The 22,676-nt window shown below is 44.9% G+C and overlaps 1 protein-coding gene and 1 non-coding gene across 7 annotated transcripts in view; both read left to right on the plus strand.

The window, feature by feature from the left end:
* The window catches only part of SLC24A2 (solute carrier family 24 member 2), a 254,761-nt gene that overhangs the window by 70,152 nt on the left and 161,933 nt on the right, over positions 1 to 22,676 (plus strand). The gene's annotated exons all lie outside the window — the stretch shown is intronic.
* Positions 14,175 to 14,312, plus strand: LOC114807740. The gene has a single exon (XR_003755815.1). It is a non-coding gene; the product is annotated as a small nucleolar RNA SNORA7 (small nucleolar RNA).

Raw genomic sequence — 22,676 nt, forward strand, 5'->3', positions numbered from 1 at the left:
CCTCTCTCCACTTAAATTGTTGGGAAAATCAAGGCCACCAGAGTCTTATCTCTCTTAATGAAACAATTCAATGAAGCTAAGATCCTCGTCATTTGAAGCTACTAATACTCTTCCCAAGCACTGCAACGGCAATTTGAAATGATTTCAAATGTATTTTGATTCTTTAAGGCAGATAATGATACACTAATCTTGAATCGTATTGATGATGAATATAATTAAAATGTAATAATCAACATTTTGATTCATATTCTTATTTGTGAAGATTAAGTGTAGTGTATCGAAAGACAAAATTGATTGATTGATATGCTTGTCATGGTCATATTAGAACTAGTATCCTATAATTTATTTTAGTGCCTGCTTCCCCCACTAGATTGTAAATTCCTTGAGAGCAAGGATCGTGACTGCTTACTCTACTGTGCTCAGCCAAGTGTTTAGACAGTAAGCTCGCTGTGGGCAGGGAAGGCCTCTGCTTATTCTTATATGACACTCTCCCAAGTTCACTGTAAAGTGCTCTGCGCACAGTAAATGCTCAATAAATACCAGTGATTGATTGACATAAGTACCTGGGGACAGTGGCAGGCCGTAAACAGGGAAATTTATAATGGGGAAAATTTGATAAAAGTTTCTGGGTTGGGGGGGTGAAGTGGGAAATAAATCATAGGCTAAATTCAGTAAAAAAAAAAGCACATCACTTCACTTCTCTGCACCTCAGTTACCTAATTTGAAAAATGGAGATTAAGTCTGTAAGCCTGCTGTGGGACCCGATTTGCTTGTATTCCCCCCTCCTCCCGTGCTTAGTACAGTGCCTGGCACATAGTAAGCGCTTAACAAATACCACAGTTACTGAAAAGTAGCATGACACAGTGGATAGAGCATGGGCCTGAGAGTCAGAAGGACCTGGGTTCTAATCCTGACTCTGCCACGTCTGCTATGTGACCTTGGTCTAGCCACTTAACTTTTCTGGAAAATGGGGATTAAGAGGGTTTGCCTCATGTGGGACAGGGACTGTGTCCAACCTGATTAACTTGTACCTACCCCAGTGCTTAAAACAGTACCTGGCACATAGTAAGCACTTAGTGAGTACATTATTATCATTATTATTATCATCATCATTATTATCAAGAAGAAGAAGACTCAAACGAGCCATGCGTTACATCTGGGAAGAAGTAATAATGTTGGTATTTGTTAAGCGCTTACTATGTGCCGAGCACTGTTCTAAGCGCGGGGGTAGACATAGGGGAATCAGATTGTCCCACGTGGGGCTCACAGTCTTAATCCCCATTTTACAGATGAGGGAACTGAGGCACCGAGAAGTTAAGTGACTCGCCCACAGTCACACAGCCGACAAGTGGCAGAGCTGGGATTCGAACTCATGAGCCCTGACTCCAAAGCCCATGCTCTTTCCACTGAGCCACTCTGCTTCTCTAGGCCTCAGCTCCTCAACAATCACAACTTCCCTGTGTTCTACCAATTGATACAAGGACTTCTAGCTTCCCTACTACTGTGGGGACAGGTTTTCACCCCAGAGATGGCTGGATGGAGGAAGAGATGAGCCACCCAACTTCTCAGTTGCCACCCTGAAGACTCCAAAGCCCAGATGGCAAAGAAGTTCTAAGCATGGGCCTGTGGCTGCAGGCTTCTGCTCTCTCCGGTGATGGAGAGAAGAATATAAGCTTCCTTCTCAATCACTCAATCAATCAATCATATTTATTGAGCACTTACTGTATGCAGGGCACTGTACTGAGTGTTTGGGAGAGTACAACCCAACAATTTAACAGACACATTCCCTGCCTACAGTGAGCTTGCAGTCTGCTGTATGTTCTCCAAGAATTTAGTACTGTTCCACACACACTCAGTCCTCAGTAATAACTATTGACACTGATATTAAATAGGGCTGGCCTCTCATTTAGCCCCCCGGGTGCTACTAGGGAAATTTATTTCCTAGCTGCACAGCAGAACAGATGTGCGAGATTAGTCTGATTGCACGCTAAATCCTGCTTGTCTGTTAAACTTTCAGGGGACAGCACAGTTGGGTTAAGATGACTATATTCCAGCTTTGGCAAGAGTCATTTAGGCAGCCTAATAACCTTATATTTAAATAAATTTTATCACTTTTCCATTTTTGTTCTTTTTTAAAATGAGCCAATTTTCACAAAATATCTTAAAAGACTATTTATTTAGTGTCATCAGTTTTACTACCACATATGCTTTCCTTATGCATTACGGATGGAATATGAGAGCAGAATTAGAGAGTATTTTTCCTACAACACACATCTGCCTGGATACAACACGATGCAGTGTCAGAAGAATCTTTTGTGCATGGACGCACTGTTGGTCAAGGTGGGAGTAATATAATGTGAGTTTTCTGTAACACTAGGTTCTTCTGTGTTTTAGAACTGACTGTATTTTTGTGAGATAGGTTATGCTTAATACTTGTTTCTCATATGGTAGTAATTTGGACGATTTAAGACCTTCAGAAAGGAATACAAGAGCAAATTAGTAAAGAAATGGTCTGTATTTTCACAAATCAGACAAATGGACAAATCTTCAGACCATAGATTTTTCCCTCTATGGTAAATGAAAAAGGATTTGGATTTCTCTTCCCCTTATTAGCCAGGTCCCACAATGATTTGGTGCATTTTCTTCTATAAAACATTATTCAAGCAAAATCCCTCAAGATGTATGATCATTTCAGAGTATGAATTATTAGGTCTCCTGCTCTGGTGAGCTGGGGCTGGAGCCGGGGAAGAGGGAGGAGGGACTTTCTGTGAAGCTCGGGAGGAAGGAACCCTGGCTGATCACGGGGCCGCATGTGGTTTCCTCTGAAACCCAGACATTTGTGTGTGAAACAGAAGCTGACCCCCACTGGAAGGTCCATCTCCCAAACTGTGTGATGGAAGTGAGAAGCAATGAGAAGCAGCATGGCTCAGTGGAAAGAGCCCACGCTTGGGAGTCAGAGGTCGTGGGTTCTAATCCTGACTCCACCACTTGTCAGCTGTGTGACTTTGGGCAAGTCACTTCACTTCTCTGTGCCTCATCTGGAAAATGGGGATTAAGCCTGTGAGCCCCACGTGGGACAACCTTATTACCTCATAACTCCCCCGGCACTCAGAACAGTGCTTGGCACATAGTAAGTGCTTAGCAAATGCTATTATTATTATTATGTGACCGTATCGGGGAAAGCAGGAAAGTCCTTGCAAGAAGCCTCATATTTATTTTCTCTTTAGTGAAAATTTTAAGAATAAAGAAACCCCCTGGGGCCAGCAGCAGTTGCCAGGCAGCAGAGGTAATGCCCTGAGCGGAAAGGCGGGATCAGACCAGCGTCAGATTGCATCAGATGACTGGGCCGAGTAGGGGGTGCCACCTTGGGCCGCAATTCACCCCCTTGACCTCGGGATTGACAGAACTGATAGGACACCAGAAAACTTTATGAGCCCATCAAATCCCCCTTATGCAAATCGCATCCCTGTCGCACTCCCATTAGCAATAGTTGAACATTTACCATTTTCTTCCTACGCCCGCTTCGTTCATTCAGTCGTATTTATTGAGCGCTGTACTAAGTGCTTGGGAGACTCCAAAAGGGCCTCAGATATTAGGTCCTATGGGATTGCCCTTTCCCTTCTTCTGTCTGCCAGTCTCCCTCATTAAGTTGTAAGCTCCTTGAGGGAGTGGGCTATGTCTCCTATCGATCAATGGTATTTACTGAGTGCTCACTGTGTGCAGAGCGCTGCACTAAACATCTGAGAGTACAATAATAATAATAATAATGTTGGTATTTAAGTGCTTACTATGTGCAGAACACTGTTCTAAGCGCTGGGGTAGACACAGGGGAATCAGGTTGTCCCACGTGGGGCTCACAGTCTTAATCCCCATTTTACAGATGAGGTAACTGAGGCACAGAGAAGTGAAGTGAATTGCCCACAGTCACACAGCTGACAAGTGGTAGAAATGTTCCCTGCCCGCAAGGAGTTGACAGTCTAGTCCTACTCAGGTGCTGAAATACAAGGCTGTGAACATAGTAGGTGATCAATCAACAGTGATGATAATCACCAGTAAACCCAGAGTAGGAAAACTTGAGAGGGAGTTGTATAATTAAAATTTACTGTGGAAGGCTTCAGCTCCTATAGACAAAGCGTTGGGTCAGTTTAAGTTAAATTAAGGTTCTGCTTGGTTCTTAGTTTAAGATCTGGCCCAGATTCTGACCTGATTTCTATCTTTGTGCACCACTACTGTGGAATGTGGCTTTCTTCTTGGGTATCTGTGTTTTATATCTGTGCGACGCGTGTGAACATATGTCTGCCTATGGGTGTGTCTCTATAAGAGTTCATGTTCTCTCTGTGTCTGTTTTCTTGTGTGCATATGGGTGAGTTTAGCCTTGCCTCCCATGTTTTACTTGTCTTTTCTCCTTTTTCCTTTCTTCCTGGGGGTCCATTTTGGGGGATTTTCCTCTTTTAACCTCCTTGCCTTCTTTCCTTTTTCTAGTGTTCCTAGTTTGATGATGATGAAGATGGTATTTGTTAAGCGCTTACGAGGTTATCAGGTTGTCCCACGTGGGGCTCACAGTCTTAATCCCCATTTTCCAGAGGAGGTAACTGAAGCACAGAGAAGTTAAGTGATGTGCCCAAAGTCACACAGGTGACAAGTGGCGGAGGTGGGATTAGAACTCACGACCTCCTCCGACTCCCGAGCCCAGGCTCTGTTTCCCTCTTCTAAATGTGTACGTGATACTGGTGCTCATTCCCTGAAGTGTATTTGATTGGATTAAGGCCGTCTCCGGGTGCTGTATCTGATCATCCTCCACCCGGTCAAAGGTGTTGATCTACTGCATACACATGAGTCAAGCCCTCTGCCAATCTTCTGGTGCAGTGGAACAGGGAGATTGAGAGAGAGATAGAGAGAATATTTCTCAAAAATCTAAATCAGCATCCTTCCCTATCCCCATCACAGTGGGACACAGAGACCAAGAGACAGAGACAGAGATGGCTTCTCAGAAGGGGTCAAGCCTGTCACCCTGGCAAGATTTACAATGCTGCCTCCTGGCTCCTCAGAGAAGCAGGATGTTGTGTCCACCTAAGGCATTCTCCTCCATAACTCCCAGTCCCCAAACCCACTGTCCCTCCTGGGGAGAGAGAGATGGGGCAGAGGAGGGGGCTCCAGGAGGGTAGTGTAGGAAGGGATAGAGTAAGGGCCTTGGAGTCAGAAGGACTTGGGTTCTAATCCTACCTCTGCCACTTGTCTGCTGTGTGACCTTGGACAAGTCACTTAACTTCTCTGTGCCTCAGTTACCTCAACTGGAAAATGGGGATTAAGACTGTGAGCCCTGCGTCCTTAGTACAGTTCCTGTCACAAAGTAAGTACTTAACAAATATCACAATTATTATTATTATTAGTGTTGAGGCCAGGGGACAGGAAGGATAGAAGGGATAGAAGGGAGGGATAGAGCTGGGCTCACGGAATGTCCCACCTCCCTGTTTCCTGGCTCTGCCGCTTGAGGCTAGTCCAGTGCCCTTAAACCACTTAGTGGATGAGGCTGTGAGAAACTGCAGCAGTTTATCCTCTCATCTTGGAGGACTTTGTCAGATAAAAGGGTCATAGTTCAAAATGATGATCATCCTTCTAAACTTCTCTCTCTTTCCTTCTTTCCCATTTGTTTGAGTGGCCTCATTTCCTCCCTCCTCTCCCTATCCCATCCTTTACTTTTATATGGTCTTCATCCGGCTGGCAGATCCAAAAGGACCTCAGTTTGCAGGGCCAATTGGGGCAAATTAAAATGTGCTTTGATAGACACCTCCCCCCACCTCCCCCTCTTCTCCCTCCTCCTCCTCCTCCTCTTCCTCCTTTTTTTTACTTCTCCTCCCCTTCCTCTTTTTCCTCCTTCCCCTCCTTCTTCTCTTCTGTATCCTCCCCTCCTTCTTCCTTCTTCTCTTCCTTCTCCTCCTCCTCCTCTCTATTCCCCATAAGGGGAAGGACAGGAAAAAGAACTAAATAAAAATTTAAATATTTTTCCATGATTTAGCTTTATCTGTCTCAAAAGAAATACGGTTTTAGAGCTATTGATTCATGCAACTCTTGGTTGAAGCTGACAATTGCTCCATAACATCACCATGCTTAAAAATTAAAATTAAATTTAGATGAATCTCAACCATTAGAGTCTTTCCATTTAAATGATAAATACCTCCATTTCAAATATGTTTTAATCTTGTTACAAAAGGTAATTCATATACATATTGAAAAAGCATCACTCAACAAGCTAAAAATGTGCCTTCTTCAAAACTCCAACTCTATCAGCAGAAAAAATAGAGTGGTTTTAACAGGTTTTCTCTGATGCGACCTTTCCTACTTGACTAGGACGGATCAGAAGGCTGTACAAAAGGTAGGCCATTTTCGTGAGGCTGAAGTGGATTTCAGGGAACCTTTACCTACACAGGTTCTTGACTTGGCAATTGCATTTTCTGTATCTTGTCTTATAATGTCTGTCAAACCCCCAAATACCTTGCAGCTCGAATCTACATTTGGTAGAGAACCTTTTTTTCCCCCCATGAATGTATCGCCCACATTTAGAAATCACTCCTGGTTGTGGTTGACCCCTGAAAGAAAGGTGTACACCTTCCTACTGATTCACTGTTCCTCTACAGCAAGGGTTGTATTTTGCCATGGAAACAGACCTTTTCTTTTCACTCCACATCTAGTGGTTAGCATAAAGTGATGGTCTTGGTTTTTTTCAAGCTAGTGAATATAATCAGAATGTGCTTGAGAGGAAATATAGTTAGAGGACTGGCTGCCTTTATCTATAATGAGGGAGATTGAATGTTTTGTTTTCTATGATGGACTGTGACATTATCAGACAACCTAATTTAGGGTTATCATTCTACCTAGTAGGCTTGCAGAATTAACTGTATTTTGCATTGAACTCCCTCAACTGTGTTTCCTGTAATCATTTAGTGCCAAAGCTAAACTGAACACAAAAAGTAATTTCCAGATAATAATCTCAAGCACACAGCATAAATCTGTTTTAAGGCTTGAGGATCCTCCTCCCGTGATGTGATGCAAGTCAAAAGGCTGTGATTAAAATTTCTCTACAAATAAGCTTTCTTCGCAAAATGCATCTATGAGGTAGTGCAAATGAAATCGAGCCCATCTCAATGAAGTCCTCATTCCAATTACCCCATGACAGAACTCTGAAAAAGTGGCATAGGTAAAATGAAGCGAGTGAATTAGGGCTGAAGAACCGATGATAAATCACTTTGACTGTAACAATCAATCAAGGCCATTTTACATTAAACAAGAATCAAATGTTTTTGTCAGTTCTACTTTGAATACTGTGTTCCTGCAATGCGCTTCAAGTTTGCGTATTTTGCAAATTACTTTCTCATAAAAGTAAAACTAGATTTCCTTAGAAAATGCCTGGACTAGTAAATGGATCCCGTAAGTCTGCACTTATAATGAGCGTTCTATCGAGGTGTATGATGTGGTGGCTACTGTATGTATGAGGAATGATGTGGTTTACACCTCAGGTTTTCTGGCACTCAGTGAGTTTCCCTTGCTGAGCCTTTTCCCATAGAGGACAGCGGGCCTGGAAAGACAGTGAGTGGGTTACCTGTTTCCCTTCAGGAGCGCACATAAATTCAATCAAGAGTAAGACCCTCCACCTCGGAGCTTTCTCTTAAAGCAAAAACAAAGGATGAGCCTTACAGATTGACTGTACCGGGATCAGTGTTTCCTTAGGATCATTTGACAGGTAGTAGGCGAGCTGCGCCCTAGAGCTGGGAAATACAGAACGGTCCGTTGTTTTTGGATATGATGCTAGTTATCGTAAGATGAAGCAGCATGGCCTGGTGGATAGAGCGCGGCCCTGGTGGTCAGAAGGACATGGGTTCTAATCCCAGCTCCACACAGTTTCTGCTGTGTGACTTTGGGTGAGTCACGTCACTTCTCCATGTCTCAGTTACCTCGTCTGTAAAATGAGGATTGAGACTGGGAGCCCGATGTGGGACAGGGGTTGCGTCCAACCCGATTAGCTGGGATCTGTCCCAGCACTTACTTCAGTCCCCAGCACATAGTAACCACTTAACAAATACCACAGTTGGGTTTTCTTGTGGCTGAAAAGGTGTGACCATCATGACCTGCTGCATTATCTGCTCTTAAGGGTAGAACCTGCTACCTTTCATTCATTCATTCAATAGTATTTATTGAGCGCTTACTATGTGCAGAGCACTGTACTAAGTGCTTGGGATGAACAAGTCGGCAACAGATAGAGACAGTCCCTGCCGTTTGATGGGCTTACAGTCTAATCGGGGGAGACGGACAGACAAGAACAGTGGCAATAAATAGAGTCAAGGGGAAGAACATCTCGTAAAAACAATGGCAACTAAATAGAATCAAGGCAATGTACAATTCATTAACAAAATAAATAGGGTAATGGAAATATATACAGTTGAGCGGACGAGTACAGTGCTGTGGGGATGGGAAGGGAGAGGTGGAGGAGCAGAGGGAAAAGGGGAAAAAGAGGGTTTAGCTGCGGAGAGGTAAAGGGGGGGTGGCAGAAGGAGTAGAGGGAGAAGAGGAGCTCAGTCTGGGAAGGCCACTTAGAGGAGGTGAGTTTTAAGTAGGGTTTTGAAGAGGGGAAGAGAATCAGTTTGGCGGAGGTGAGGAGGGAGGGCGTTCCAGGACCGCGGGAGGACGTGGCCCAGGGGTCGACGGCGGGATAGGCGAGACGGAGGGACTGTGAGGAGGTGGGCGGCAGAGGAGCGGAGCGTGTGGGGTGGGTGGTAGAAAGAGAGAAGGGAGGAGAGGTAGGAAGGGGCAAGGTGATGTAGAGCCTTTAAGCCTAGAGTGAGGAGTTTTTGTTTGGAGCGGAGGTTGATAGGCAACCACTGGAGTTGTTTAAGAAGGGGAGTGACATGCCCAGATCGTTTCTGCAGGAAGATGAGCCGGGCAGCGGAGTGAAGAATAGACTGGAGCGGGGCGAGAGAGGAGGAAGGGAGGTCAGAGAGAAGGCTGACACAGTAGTTTAGCCGGGATATAACGAGAGCCTGTAGCAGTAAGGTAGCCGTTTGGGTGGAGAGGAAAGGGCGGATCTTGGCAATATTGTAGAGGTGAAACCGGCAGGTCTTGGTAACTGATAGGATGTGTGGGGTGAACGAGAGAGACGAGTCAAGGATGACACCGAGATTGCGGGCCTGAGAGACGGGAAGGATGGTTGGGCCATCCACGGTGATAGAGAAGTCTGGGAGAGGACCGGGTTTGGGAGGGAAGATGAGGAGCTCAGTCTTGCTCATGTTGAGTTTTAGGTGGCGGGCCGACATCCAGGTGGAGACGTCCCGGAGGCAGGAGGAGATGCGAGCCCGAAGGGAGGGGGAGAGGACAGGGGCGGAGATGTAGATCTGCGTGTCATCTGCGTAGAGATGGTAGTCAAAGCCGTGAGAGCGAATGAGTTCACCGAGGGAGGGAGTGTAAATGGAGAACAGAAGAGGGCCAAGAACTGACCCTTGAGGAACTCCAACAGTTAAAGGTTGGGAGGGGGAGGAGTCGCCAGCGAAGGAGACCGAGAATGACCGGCCAGAGAGGTAAGAGGAGAACCAGGAGAGGACGGAGTCCGTGAAGCCAAGGTGAGATAAGGTATGGAGGACGGGATGGTCGACAGTGTCAAAGGCAGCAGAGAGGTCAAGGAGGATCAGAATGGAGTAGGAGCCATCGGATTTGGCAAGAAGGAGGTCATGGGTGACCTTAAAGAGAGCAGTCTCGGTAGAGTGGAGGGGATGGAAGCCAGATTGGAGGGGGTCTAGGAGAGAATGGGAGTTAAGGAATTCTAAGCATCGATTGTAGATGACTCGTTCTAGGATTTTGGAAAGGAAGGGTAGTAGGGAGATAGGGCGATAACTGGAGGGGGAAGTGGGGTCAAGAGCGGGTTTTTTTAGGATGGGGGAGACGTGGGCATGTTTGAAGGCAGAGGGGAAGGAGCCATTGGAGACCTCAATGGACTTGTCCCCTATGAGGCCTGCCTCGGTCCCTTGCCTGTCGTTTTCCTGATCTTCGTGAAGCCTTTGTTCGGGGAGTCAACCCTGTATTCATTCAATTCATTCAATAGTATTTATTGAGCGCTAACTATGTGCAGAGCACTGTACTAAGCGCTTGGAACGAACAAGTCGGCAACAGATAGAGACGGTCCCTGCCATTTGACGGGCTTTCGGTCTAATCGGGGGAGACAGACAGACAAGAACAATGGCAATAAATAGAGTCAAGGGGAAGAACATCTCGTAAAAACAATGGCAACTAAATAGAATCAAGGCGATGTACATTTCATTAACAAAATAGATAGGGTAATGAAAATATATACAGTTGAGCGGACGAGTACAGTGCTGAGGGGATGGGAAGGGAGAGGGGGAGGAGCAGAGGGAAATGGGGGGAAAAGAGGGTTAAGTTGCGGAGAGGTGAAGGGGGGGTGGTAGAGGGAGTAGAGGGAGAAGAGGAGCTCAGTCTGGGAAGGCCTCTTGGAGGAGGTGAGTTTTAAGTAGGGTTTTGAAGAGGGGAAGAGAATCAGTTTGGCGGAGGTGAGGAGGGAGGACGTTCCAGGACCGCGAGAGGACGTGGCCCAGGGGTTGACGGCGGGATGGGCGAGACCGAGGGACGGCGAGGAGGTGGGCGGCAGAGGAGCGGAGCGTGCGGGGTGGGTGGTAGAAAGAGAGAAGGGAGGAGAGGTAGGAAGGGGCGAGGTGATGGAGAGCCTCGAAGCCTAGAGTGAGGAGTTTTTGTTTGGAGCGGAGGTCGATAGGCAACCACTGGAGTTGTTTAAGAAGGGGAGTGACATGCCCGGATCGTTTGTGCAGGAAGATGAGCCGGGCAGCGGAGTGAAGAATAGACTGGAGCGGGGCGAGAGAGGAGGAAGGGAGGTCAGAGAGAAGGCTGCACAGTAGTCATTGTACTGATTGCTTCATGTCAGGCTGTTCTGTCCACTACAGTGGTCTCCCCAGAGTCCACTGCTGTATTGCATCTCATCCAGAAAGCCTTCCCCAACTAACCTCTCATCTCCGCATTCTATTTTCCCTCACTTCTGGGCCCCCTATGAACCTTGGGTCTCTACCTTCTCTAAGAACAGTGCAGCACCTATCTACATATCATATCCTCTTGCTTCCCCTATCTGTAATTGATTTTAACATCTGCTTCCCCAACTAGATTGAGGGCAGGGACTATGCCTAGCAACTCTATATTATTGTACACTCCCAAGCGCTCCGCATGCATCATTTGAGAATGTGTTTCCCTGTCTTTCTATAGTTTCTTCTGCCCTCCGGGCTCGCCCGTGCCCCATTCCAGTTCATCACACAGTAGCTGCTTATGTATCCTGCTGTCATCCATTCTTCTCACATGTCGATCAATCAAATTTATTGAGTACTTACTGTGTACAGAGCACTGTACATGCCCTCTCTAGCAGAGCTCAGTTACCCTGAACATTGCTTCAGTGCTGGTGAGCTCTCTGCATTCCAGGGCCTCATCGTTGGTGATCTTGTCCTGCCTTTTGATGTTAGGTATGCTACAAAGATGACGCTAGTGAAACTTCTCCAGGACCCATATGCATCTTCTGTAGTAAGCCCAGGTCTCACAGCCATAAAGGTGGTTGGACACCCAACAGCTGCATAGCCCTTCAATTTGGTATGTAGTCTGATGTAGAGCCCGGGTTTGGGAGTCAGAGGTCATGAGTTAGAATCCCGGCTCTGCCACTTGTCAGCTGTGTGACTGTGGGCAAGTCACTTCACTTCTCTGTGCCTCAGTTACCTCATCTGTAAAATGGGGATTGACTGTGAGCCTCATGTGGGACAATGTGATTACCCTGTATCTACCCCAGCGCTTAGAACAGTGCTCGGCACATAGTAAGCGCTTAACAAATACCAACGTTATGTCCCATGGTCGACACGGTCCCTTTTTATTCTGTTTTGTATCTCTTTGTCCATCTTTGCATCCTTGGACAGCATCCTGCCTAGGGAGCAGTATTTGGTGCGAGCTCTACGTTCTGCGATGGTGATTTTAACCATTGGTTTTGTGTGATATTTCCCATGTGTAGACTGGTACGTGATAAAGCTTCATTCATCTAAAAATCAAAAGATAATTTTCCTGTTTTGAGCCTCACTATGTCTCCGTGTGGCAGACAAATATCAATCAAGAACTGTTTATCTAGTTAAAGAAATCACTGTGTTAATTTGCAACATAATCTCACCGTGAATAGCAGTCCTACTTAAGGCTTGTTCATTTGAATAGTGACGTCTCTTGGTTGCTTTCACGGCAATGGTCCCTTCATCTCTTGTGTTTTCATTTCAGCTTTGATTGGGTAACAATGTCCTCTGACTGAAAAACGGTGTGCAGTGGATTTTCTAATGTGGCATGTCATAAGAATATCATACAGAAATCCCCCTGCGCTCATATGTATCCTGACTGGGATGTGTGAGCATTTCAAGAGAGCATTTCCAAACCTGAGTAAGATTTGAAGACATTAGTTAACACTCTAAAGCCATTTTCTGCCCTTATCCAATCACCAAAGATCAGCAAGTTTTAAGGGGAGAATAATTACTGAAACCCTATTAGAGTAGCTATTACGACAACTTTTTTTTCTAGTTCTGGGAATATATCACCATGCAGCACCCCGCTAAAAATCAATTTTAATATTTAATATTAAGATACATAAGCTACTGTCGACGGAATGAGAAGTTGTATAATCATGAGTCTTTCTAGGAGGTTGCAAAACTAAAAGCTTGTTCTGATGACTATGGTAGTGGTTTTTCAGCTTTAGTGAAGAATTTGCCCAATTTAATTTAGACAACAGCCTTCTTGTCTCAGCACTCTTGCACCAGTCTAAGACTCATTATTTCTTGTTGCATTTTTGTGCATATTGTTCTACATACTCTATTTGACCACTTCTTCCTCCTACTTGTAAATGATTTTATATATCTCTCCCCCAGTGGATTAGACACTCCTTGTGGGCAAGGATCATGCCTTCTTCTATTGCAGTCTGCACTCACTTGCTTCATTCATTCGTATTTTTTGAGCACTTACTGAGTGCAGAGCACTGTACTAAGTGCTTGGTATGTACAATTCGGCAACGGATAGAGACAATCCCTGCCCCACAACGGGCTCACAATCAATAAATACTCAATAAATAATTATTTCCTAATAAATACTGTGGATCGATTGATATTTCCCTCTGATGACTTAATTCTTTTTCCCTTGAAAGAGCCCCTCCCCTGAGCAATTACATCAGCCTAATTAGTCACATACAAACTCAGAAAACATTCACCTGTATGGAAAAATCATTGTCACCCATTTATCTGTGTGTAAGTACCCAGCTAGAGTAATAGTAATAGCAATATTTTACCTTGCACAGGCAAAATAAGCAATGTGTGTCTCCTACTTCTCTTCCATTTTGTTTTTTCCTGTAATTCCCTTCTTGTCGCTCTTCTCATCTTTCTCTGCCACTTTCCTCTTTTTGAGCTGTGGTCCAGAATTTTGCCATTTGTGTTTACCTTTCTCTTTCTATCCATGCCATTCTGGAGCCTTGCTCCCTGCCAGTCCCACCAGACTACCAAGCAAAACCAACCGAAACTCTCTCATCATACCATTCTGGACCCTCGTCCTGGATTTATCCAGTGCCAGCAGGGCCATCAGGGGCTTCAGTTGCCGCAGCGGCAGCCCTCCGCAAATTGTAGACCATTTGTTGTGACTTTGGTTTGGTTGTTGTGGTTGTGCCTGGACCCTAAGCTACCTAGGGGCGATAACACTAGGCCCTTCCCAGTCCCATTCCTCACCAGACTTGTTGGTCTCTTCACTTTGTCTTTGTGTGTGTGTGTGTGTGTTTATTATTGTCATCTTATTTTTAGATATTGAAGCTCTGCCAGGGAGCAGGGATTGGGTCTTCACCTATGTATTTTCCCCCAGTGCTTAGTAAAGTGCTTTTCACACACTAGATGCTTAATACGTATTACTGCTAAATACTACTGAAGATAGAGAAAATCCCCCAAATCTTGAATGGGTGAAGCATCTTGTAAGCATTCACATTAAACTTCATCCTGAGGGTGGGCTGTTTTGGCAGTTGTTATCCACACTTCTAAAAAGCCACACATTTCTAATTTTTTTTTTGCATTAGGGTTGCTAAATGTTCTATTAATATTACTATTAGTAGAACACAAGGGCCCCTCTCAGGGTTGCATCTGGGGAGTTTCCAGTCCTCTACCAGTCTCAGATATGGGAGGGAGAGTCAAGCAGAGGCCTATCCATTCCATTCCTAGCTTGGGCAGTGGCTAGCGAGTGGAAGGCCATCTGCTACAAGTCAAAATTCCCCGTGCTGGGCAGCAGCGGCACAGGAGAGAATCGAGGGCGGAGACTCGAGTTTACTGCATGGAAGGCGGAATGGTGAACCACTTCGGGATTTTGACCAAGAAAACTCTCTGGATCCACTACCGGAACGATTGCAGATGGAGAGTGGGGCGTTCTGGGAGAGATGTGTCCGTGATGTCGCTCTGGGTCAGAAATGACTCGACGGCATAAGACAAGAACAAATGAAATTATTAAAAAGGGTTCTATTCACCAATTTCTTGCAGATGCATTTTGGTTTTTTAGGGGTGGGGAGCTTCTGTGGGGATGGAGGCGGTGGTTCAATATCAGAAGGGGAATAAAAATAAAAGAAAAAGAGAGGGACAGAGAGATACAGAGAGAATCGATTCTAACGAGCTCGCAGTTTAGAAGATGACAGGACCTGCTTTTCAACTGTGCACTTCCTGTTTGCAGAATGCTGTATTAAACATTTGGGAGAGGACAATAGAGCTAGTAGACAAGCCCAGTTTCCCCCAAACCAGGAGCAGCAGGGTTAGCAGTCCTTCTACCCCAGAGGCTTAAGCAGCCCCTCCAGAAGAGAGTTGATCGATAGTATTTCTCAAGTGCTTCTGCTGGCGGAGCCCAACCAAATGGAGTCGGTAAGACACGATCCTGTTCCACAAGCAATTGACTCCAGCTTCTCCCGTTTTCCAACTGAGCCAGGGTTTGGAGGAGCAGGTGTTCAGAAATCATTTCCCTTTCTTGGTCGGCCCCCTGCAGTCCTCTGCCCTCTCTGTATGTGTGTTTTGCTCTTTTACACTGGCAGGGCTTAAGTTCATCCATTCATTCGATCTGATTTATGGAGCGCTACGGAGCACTTGGAAAGTACAAATCAGCAACAAATCATCCCTGCCCACATCGGGCTCACAGTCTAGAAGTGGGGAGAAAGGCATCAGAACAAGTGAACAGGCATCAGTCGTATCAATATAAAGAGAATTCTAGATATGTTCTATTTCTAAGATCTGCTGTGTTAACGTAATGTAGTTGCTTTGCTTTTCTTCTGTCCACAGCAGCCTAGGCGAGAGAGATTAGTCTCTCCCCTTTGCTTTGCTTTTCTTCTGTCCACAGCAGCCTAGGTGAGAGAGATTAGTCTCTCCCCTCTCTAGTTCGTACTTCTCCCTGCCACCTATATCTCATTTTTACAACGTTAATAATAATAATAATAATACTGATAATTAAGCATTTTCCACGTACCAAGCACTGGGGTGGATGCAAGATAGTCTGGTCAGACACAGTCCATGTTCCACATAATAATTATGGTATTTGTTAAGCACTTACTATGTGCCAGGCACTAAGTCCTGGGGTGGATACAAGAAAAATTAGGTTAGACACGGCCCCTGTCCCACGAGGGGCTCACAGTCTCAATCGCTATTTTGCAGGTGAGGTAACAGACACAGAGAGGTAAAGTGACTTGCCAAAGGTCCCACAGCAGACAGGTGGAAGAGGCTGGATTAGAATCCATGACCTTCTGACTCCCAGGCCCGTGCTCTATCCACTACTCACAGTCTAGAGGAGAGGGACAACAAGTGTCGAATCTCCATTTTACAGAGGGAGAAATGGAGGCACAGAGAGGTTAAGTGACTTTTTCAACATCACACAGCAGGCAAGTGGCAGAGCCAGGATTAGAACCAATCAATCAGTGGTATTTATTGAGTGCGTACTATGGGCAGAGCACTGTACTAAGCACTTGGGAGAGTACAATACAACAGAATTAGCAGACGCGTTCCCTGCTCATAACAAGCTTACAGTGTAGAGGGGGGAGATAATTAGAATTCAGGTCCTCTGGTTCCCAGCCCCGTGCTCTTTCCATTAGGCTATACTGTTTCACTTGTTTCATCCATGCCAGTCCATTCCTCAAAACCTTTTAATGGTTACCCATTCTTCTTTACATCAAGCAGATGCTCAATAAATACTATTGAATGAATGAATGAATGAATGAATGTTTTGTTTTGTTCTGTTTTATTTTGTTGTCTGTCTGCGCCATTTAGACTGTGAGCCCATCGTTGGGCAGGGATTGTCTCTCTCTGTTGCCGAATTGTCCATTCCAAGCGCTTGTACAGTGCTCTGTACATAGTAAGTGCTCAATAAATACTATTGAATGAAGAAACTCCTGACCATAGGTTTCAAGGCACTCCATCCACACTCTCCCTCTTATTAATCAGTTCTCTTCTCCAACTACATCCCAAGCCACATGCTCCGTTCCTGTCAAGTTAGCATACGCTGTGTATCATTCTTTACCCTTCTGCAGTTCAACCCCTTGCCCAGGTCCTCTCTCCTACCTGGAACATCCCTCCCTCCTCAAATCTCTTCCTCCTCAAGTAGCACCCATCTCCCCTTCTTCAGAGCCCTCCTGAAAACTTACCTCCTCCAGGAGGCACTGCCCAATAAGACCCACCTTCTCAGGTCATGTTCATCCTTTAGCGCTCATCACCTACCCTCAACATCTATTTTCTTATTTATTTTTCTATTTTTCCTTCTAAAATTCTCATTCCGACCTCCGTAACGTTCTTTCTTTCTCCTTCTCCGAGTATTTATGAATGGCTATGTTCAGTAGACTTCCAAAGCCTGGAGAACAGGAACCATCTTAAGCTATTGTACTTTTGCAAATGTTTAGTGTAGTGCTCGGCACACAGGAGACACTTCGTAAACATTGATTGTGGAAAACATCATGGGATCTCATTCCTCTCTATGGCTGGCACGATTCCCACCAGAGTCCTCCTGGACCAACTCCCGAAGAACAGCATTAGTTCCAGAATTGCAAAGCAGCTTCAGACGTGATCTTTGCAACCTGTGAGATGCAGGAGAATTGCAGGGAACAATGTCAAGACCTTTTTGTGGTAATTATATACCTTACAGAGGCATTTCACACCTTCAAGAGACGCGGACTCTAGCGATTACTTAAAGTTTGCCTGCCTTAGAACTTTTATTGAGACTCAAAGATACTTCATGTTGATATGACTGGTCACATCAGAAGTGACTGGGCCTTGTCCAACCCTGTACTTATCACCAAAGGAGTAAGGTCCAGTCCTGTTCAATTTATTCTACACAACCATATTCAAAGATGGGGCCGTAGAGTACAAATAACAATTATAATAATAATAATTGTATTTATTGAGCACCTTCTGGATGCAGTGCACTGTACTAAGCAGTTGGGAAAGGTCAACACAAGCACAAGTCACATTCCCCTGCATTCAAGGAGCTTAAACAAAAGTATTAAGAAGGATCATTAAATGGTTATTGTCACATTTACTCCTTTTTTATTAAAAAAAAACAGATGAAGAGGTAAGGGTAAACCTGAAGTGGATGAGGTCAGCCTGGTAGGTAGATTTCCACCAGCAGCTCTCAGCAGCTCATGCACAAGAGCAAAGGAGGTGGACTGTGGATCAGTGAAGGGATAGGGGAGTGAACGGGTTGAGTTCAGTAGAGTGGATGGTGTTGAGAGTGTCAATTTGGTCATCAAGGGAAGGTCGTTTGGGTACGGAGGCTAAATGGAACATGATGACTTGAGAAAATTGGATCAAAAGATCGGAGGTCTCTGTTGGGCAACAACACAGAGGGAGGAGGTGTGTGAGAGATTAGGCAGGTGAGGAGGTTGCCATCAGATAGAGGGATTTCAGACTTGGTGATGGTTGAGATTGTGCAGTGGCTAGAGGTGACGAGATCAAGTGTGTGTCCAAGTTGGTGAGTGGAGGAGCTGGGGTGGAGCAGGAGGCTAGTGGAGTTAAGGAGTGATAGAAAGTGGGCAGCAGAAGGGTTGTCAGAAGCATCTATGATGATTTTAAATTTCCTTGTTGTTTGATGACCTCTTGACAAGTCTTCTGTGTTCATTATTTTGAATATTAAAGAAAATCATATCATAAAAAGATTATTTTAATCCAATAAGAGGATGGTTTTACTGTTTTAATATTAGAAAAACACTGTTAATTGATATTTCTAGCAGAGTGATTGGTTAATATCATTGACAAAAGGCCAGATTCTAACTAGTTATAGGAATACCTAACCTTTATTCATTTGTATAGGATAAAAATGATGAAAGTTATTAGCTATATAGTACCATTGATGGGGAAATGGTGTTGGGAGACACACCTTAACATAGGGGAAGAAACAAATGCACTGCTTCCTATAAAATAGAATTGTTTTTAGTCATCCATGAGAAAAATAAAATCTTTTCTGGAAGAGAAAATACTAATTTTATTACAGGTGCACTCCATCCAAGTGAACTGCAGGAAATATAAAAAGATATAATCTCTACCCTCTCAGCATTTAAATGCATTTTTAATGAGCAACATTGCATTTTCCTTCCCCTCAAATGTTTATGAAAATTGTTTCTTGCCCGAGTCTGGACACAGTCAGATACTGAACTTTTTTCCTGTGCAAAGAATACCCATAGATTCTCAGTTCAGCACTTCGTCCTCCTCCACATGCAATGGCAATTTTGAACTACCACACTTTATTTTCGGGCTGGGGGGGCCGCCTCCAGACTAGTCTATCGGTGAGAAATAGTAAATTTCCCAAATCTGGGAAGAGGCCACAAGTTTCTATCAATTCATATTAATCAATCAATCGATCGATCCTATTTATTGGTCACTTACTACATTTAGAACACTGTACTAAGGGTTACTGATGGTAATGTAATTATCGAGTGCTTACTGTGTGCAGAGCACTGTATTAAGCATTTGGGAAAGTGGAGAAGCAGCATGGCCTAGAGAGAGGCAGTGTGGCCTAGTAGAAAGAGCATGGGCCTGGGAGTCAGAGAATGTGTGGGCTCAGTGACCTTGGGCAAGTCACTTAACTTTTCTGTGCTTCAGTTCCCTCATCTATAAAATGGGGATTAAAACCTACTCCCTCCTACGTAGACTGTGAGCCCCATGCAGGACAGGGGCTGTGTCCAAACTGATTAATATATGTCTATCCCAGAGCTTAGAACAGTGCTGGGCACCAACTAAGCACCTAATAAATGTCATAATTATTATTATAAAATAGAGTTGGTAGACATGTTCCTTGCCCACAAGGAGCTTACAGACCATAGTGGGAGACAGACTTTAAAACAAATTACAGATGGGGAAATATGTACAGACATGTGTGCTTTTAGGAGTGTTTTTCCCCAGGAACAAAAATCAAAATATGAAAAATTCATATTAATGGACCTATGCAAATACTTTTTTCAGAAAATATGAGTGTATTGCAACACAGTAAACCAAGTATCTCAAGTGTCAGTATTCCGCATGTGATTGAAGTAGCTATTTCCCAGGGAGATCTCTCCCACCTACTTTGGAAATATCACTCCCCTACCTGCACCTTGAGTCTCTCCCCTCGACTGTCTCCCAGGCCGCCGCTGCCCAGCTCAAGGAGGCAGTGGTAAACCACGTCCGTATTTTTACCAAGAAAACTCTATGGATCCACTACCAGAACGATTGCAGACATAGGTGGGGCGTTCTGGGAGAGATGTGTCCATGGCGTCACTATGGATCGGAGACGACTTGACGGCATAAGACAAGATGAGACCTGTGTTTTGGACCCCATCTTCCCTCACCTATTAAAATGATTGCTTCTGCCCTGCTCCCATCTCTTACTGTTTATCAGCAACCTTCTGTCTTTTTTAACTCCTTCCTTCTCCTTCGAACATGTGCAATGTCCCCTATCCTGAAGTTCCTCACAATAATCTCCATTTCTCATCTAAAGTCCTTCAGTGGGCTGAATTTGTCTCTCTTCCAACTCTTAAGATGCCCTACAATCTGGAGTTTGCCCTCAGTGTTATTGGTATCATTATGGTATTATTATTTGCGCAAAACACTGTACTAAGTCCAGGGGAAAGGTTCTCGGGGGGGGGGGGGTGTGTGTGTGTGATGGGGGAAATGACAGACACTCTAGGAGATAAATAAATGAATAAATAAATAAATACAAATAAATAATATGCCACAGTCAGCCAGGACAATAATTCAATAACAACAACAACAAACAAAAAAAGCAGTACATTACTACAGGAGGGAATAGTCCTTGGGCTCTGCTGGGTCCAACAGTCCCAACCTTCCCAACCTTGAAACAGTTGGGGCAATTATACTGCTGTCTATTCTGTTCCTATGAGAGTCTGGCAATGGCAGGCAAGTGAAGGTGAAGCCATCCCCTGGAGCGCAGAGCCCCAGTGAAGGGGGAACCCTCCACATCTCCAGCCCTGATCTCTCTTCCTCTCTTCAGTCTCGCATTTCCTCCTGCCTTCAAGACATCTCTACTTGGATGTCCTCGAGCTTAACATGCCCAAAACAGAACTCCTTATCTTCCCACCCAAACTCTATTCTCCCCGACTTTCCTTTCACTGTAGATGGCAACACCATCCTTCCTGTCTCGCAAACGTGTCATCTCGTTGTTATCTTTGATTATTTTCTCTCATTCAACCCACATATTCAATCCATCACTAAATTTTGTCAGTTTGACCATCGCTAAAATCCACCCTTTCCTCTCCATCCAAATTGCTACCACATTAATCCAAGCACTTATTCTATCCCTCCTTGATTACTGCATCAGCCTTCTTGCTGACCTCCCAGCTTCCTGTCTCACCCCACTCCATTCCATACTTCAAGATGCTGCCCGGATCATTCTTCTACAAAAATGTTCAGGGCATGTTTCCCCACTCCTCAAGAAACTCCAGTGGTTGCCCATCCACCTCCACATCGAACAAAAACTCCTCCCCATTGGCTTTAAAGCCCTCAATCACCTTGTCCGCTCCTACCTCACCTCGCTACTCTCCTACTAAAACCCAGCCTGCACACTTCACTCCTCTTGTGCCAACTTTCTCACTGAACCTCAATCTTGTCTATTTTGCTGCCGACCCCTTGCCCACATCCTGCCTTTGGCCTGGAATGCCCACCTTCCTCAAATCTGGTAGACAATTACTCTCCCCATTCCCAAGCGTTATGGAAGGCACATCTCTTCCAAAAAGCCTTCCCTGACTAAGCCCTCCTGTCCTCTTCTCCCACTTGCTTCTGCGTCACCTTGACTTGCTCCCCTTATTCATCCCCCCGCCCAACACTACAACACCTGTGTACATATATGTAATTTATTTATATAAATGTCTGTCTCCCCCTCTAGACTGTAAACTCACTGTGGGCAGAGAATGTGTCTGTTTTTATATTGTACTCTCCCAAGCACTTAGTACTGTGCTCTGAACACAATAAGCACGTAATAAATATGATTGATTCAGTGAATGAATGCTGAGTGCATTCTTACCAAAATTTATGATCAAAACTATTGGCCTAATTCTCCTCAACCTTTCCTCCTCTTTCAATAAGGTCACTCTAGATTGTAAGCTCATTATGGGCAGGGATCACGTCTGCTCATTTTGTCATATTGTACTCTCCCCAGCACTTAGAACAGTGCTGGGTACATAGTAAGCGCTCAATACCATTGATTGATAGATCGATCACACTCTCCTCCTAGATACTCTATCCAACTTCTTCCTACCTATTCTCTCTGACCGTTCCTTTTCCATTTTCTTTACTGGCACCTCTTCCTCGCCTCAGCCTTTAAAAGTGGTTGCCCCTCAAGGTTCACTTGGGACCTCTATTCTCCCCACTTTAACCTCTCTTCCTCAGCTACTCATCAGCTTGCATGATTTCAACTACCATGTCATTGTGGAAAATTCCCAAATCTACATCTCCAGCCCTGACCTCTATCACTTGATCTACCATTTGGTGCATCTTCTGAACTTCCGGCCCCGGGGACCCGGAGTTCTATGCGTATGGCCTGGGATTCAGATCATTCCTGCTGCCAGGCCCCCTAGGGTTTCCTTTACACCAAAAGCCAGAAAGGTGCCTGCAGAAGGGTAGGAACCAGTGTCCATCATGCCAGGCACAAGAGCCTCGGTGCCTTTCTCATCTGAAACTGTTTCTAACACTTCTGTCGCCAAACTCAAACCTTGCTCTCTTTAACTCCTCTTTCCATAGAGACCATATCTAATTCATACCTGTATATTCTATCCCAGTGTCTAGTGCAGGGCTCTGCGTACAGTAAATGCTGAGTAAATATTATTACTCCTCCTGCTATTACTCTTCTGCTCCTGCCAGCTTCTAGGACACTTGGTCACGGTGAGGAGAGAGATTCAAAAAGCATTAAAGTAGCATGACACAGTGGATAGAGCACAGGCCTGGAAGTCAGATGGCCATGGGTTCTAATCCTGGCTCCACCACTTGTCAGCTGGGTGACCTTGAGCAAATGATGTCACTTCTCTGTGCCCCAGTTACCTCTTCTGTAAAATGGGGATTGAGCCTGTGAGCCCCGTGTGGGACAGGGATCGTGCCCAAACCCATTTGCTTGTATCCACCCCA

This window comes from Ornithorhynchus anatinus, chromosome X3, assembly GCF_004115215.2.
Source record: "Ornithorhynchus anatinus isolate Pmale09 chromosome X3, mOrnAna1.pri.v4, whole genome shotgun sequence".
Classification (NCBI taxonomy): Eukaryota; Metazoa; Chordata; class Mammalia; order Monotremata; family Ornithorhynchidae; genus Ornithorhynchus; species Ornithorhynchus anatinus.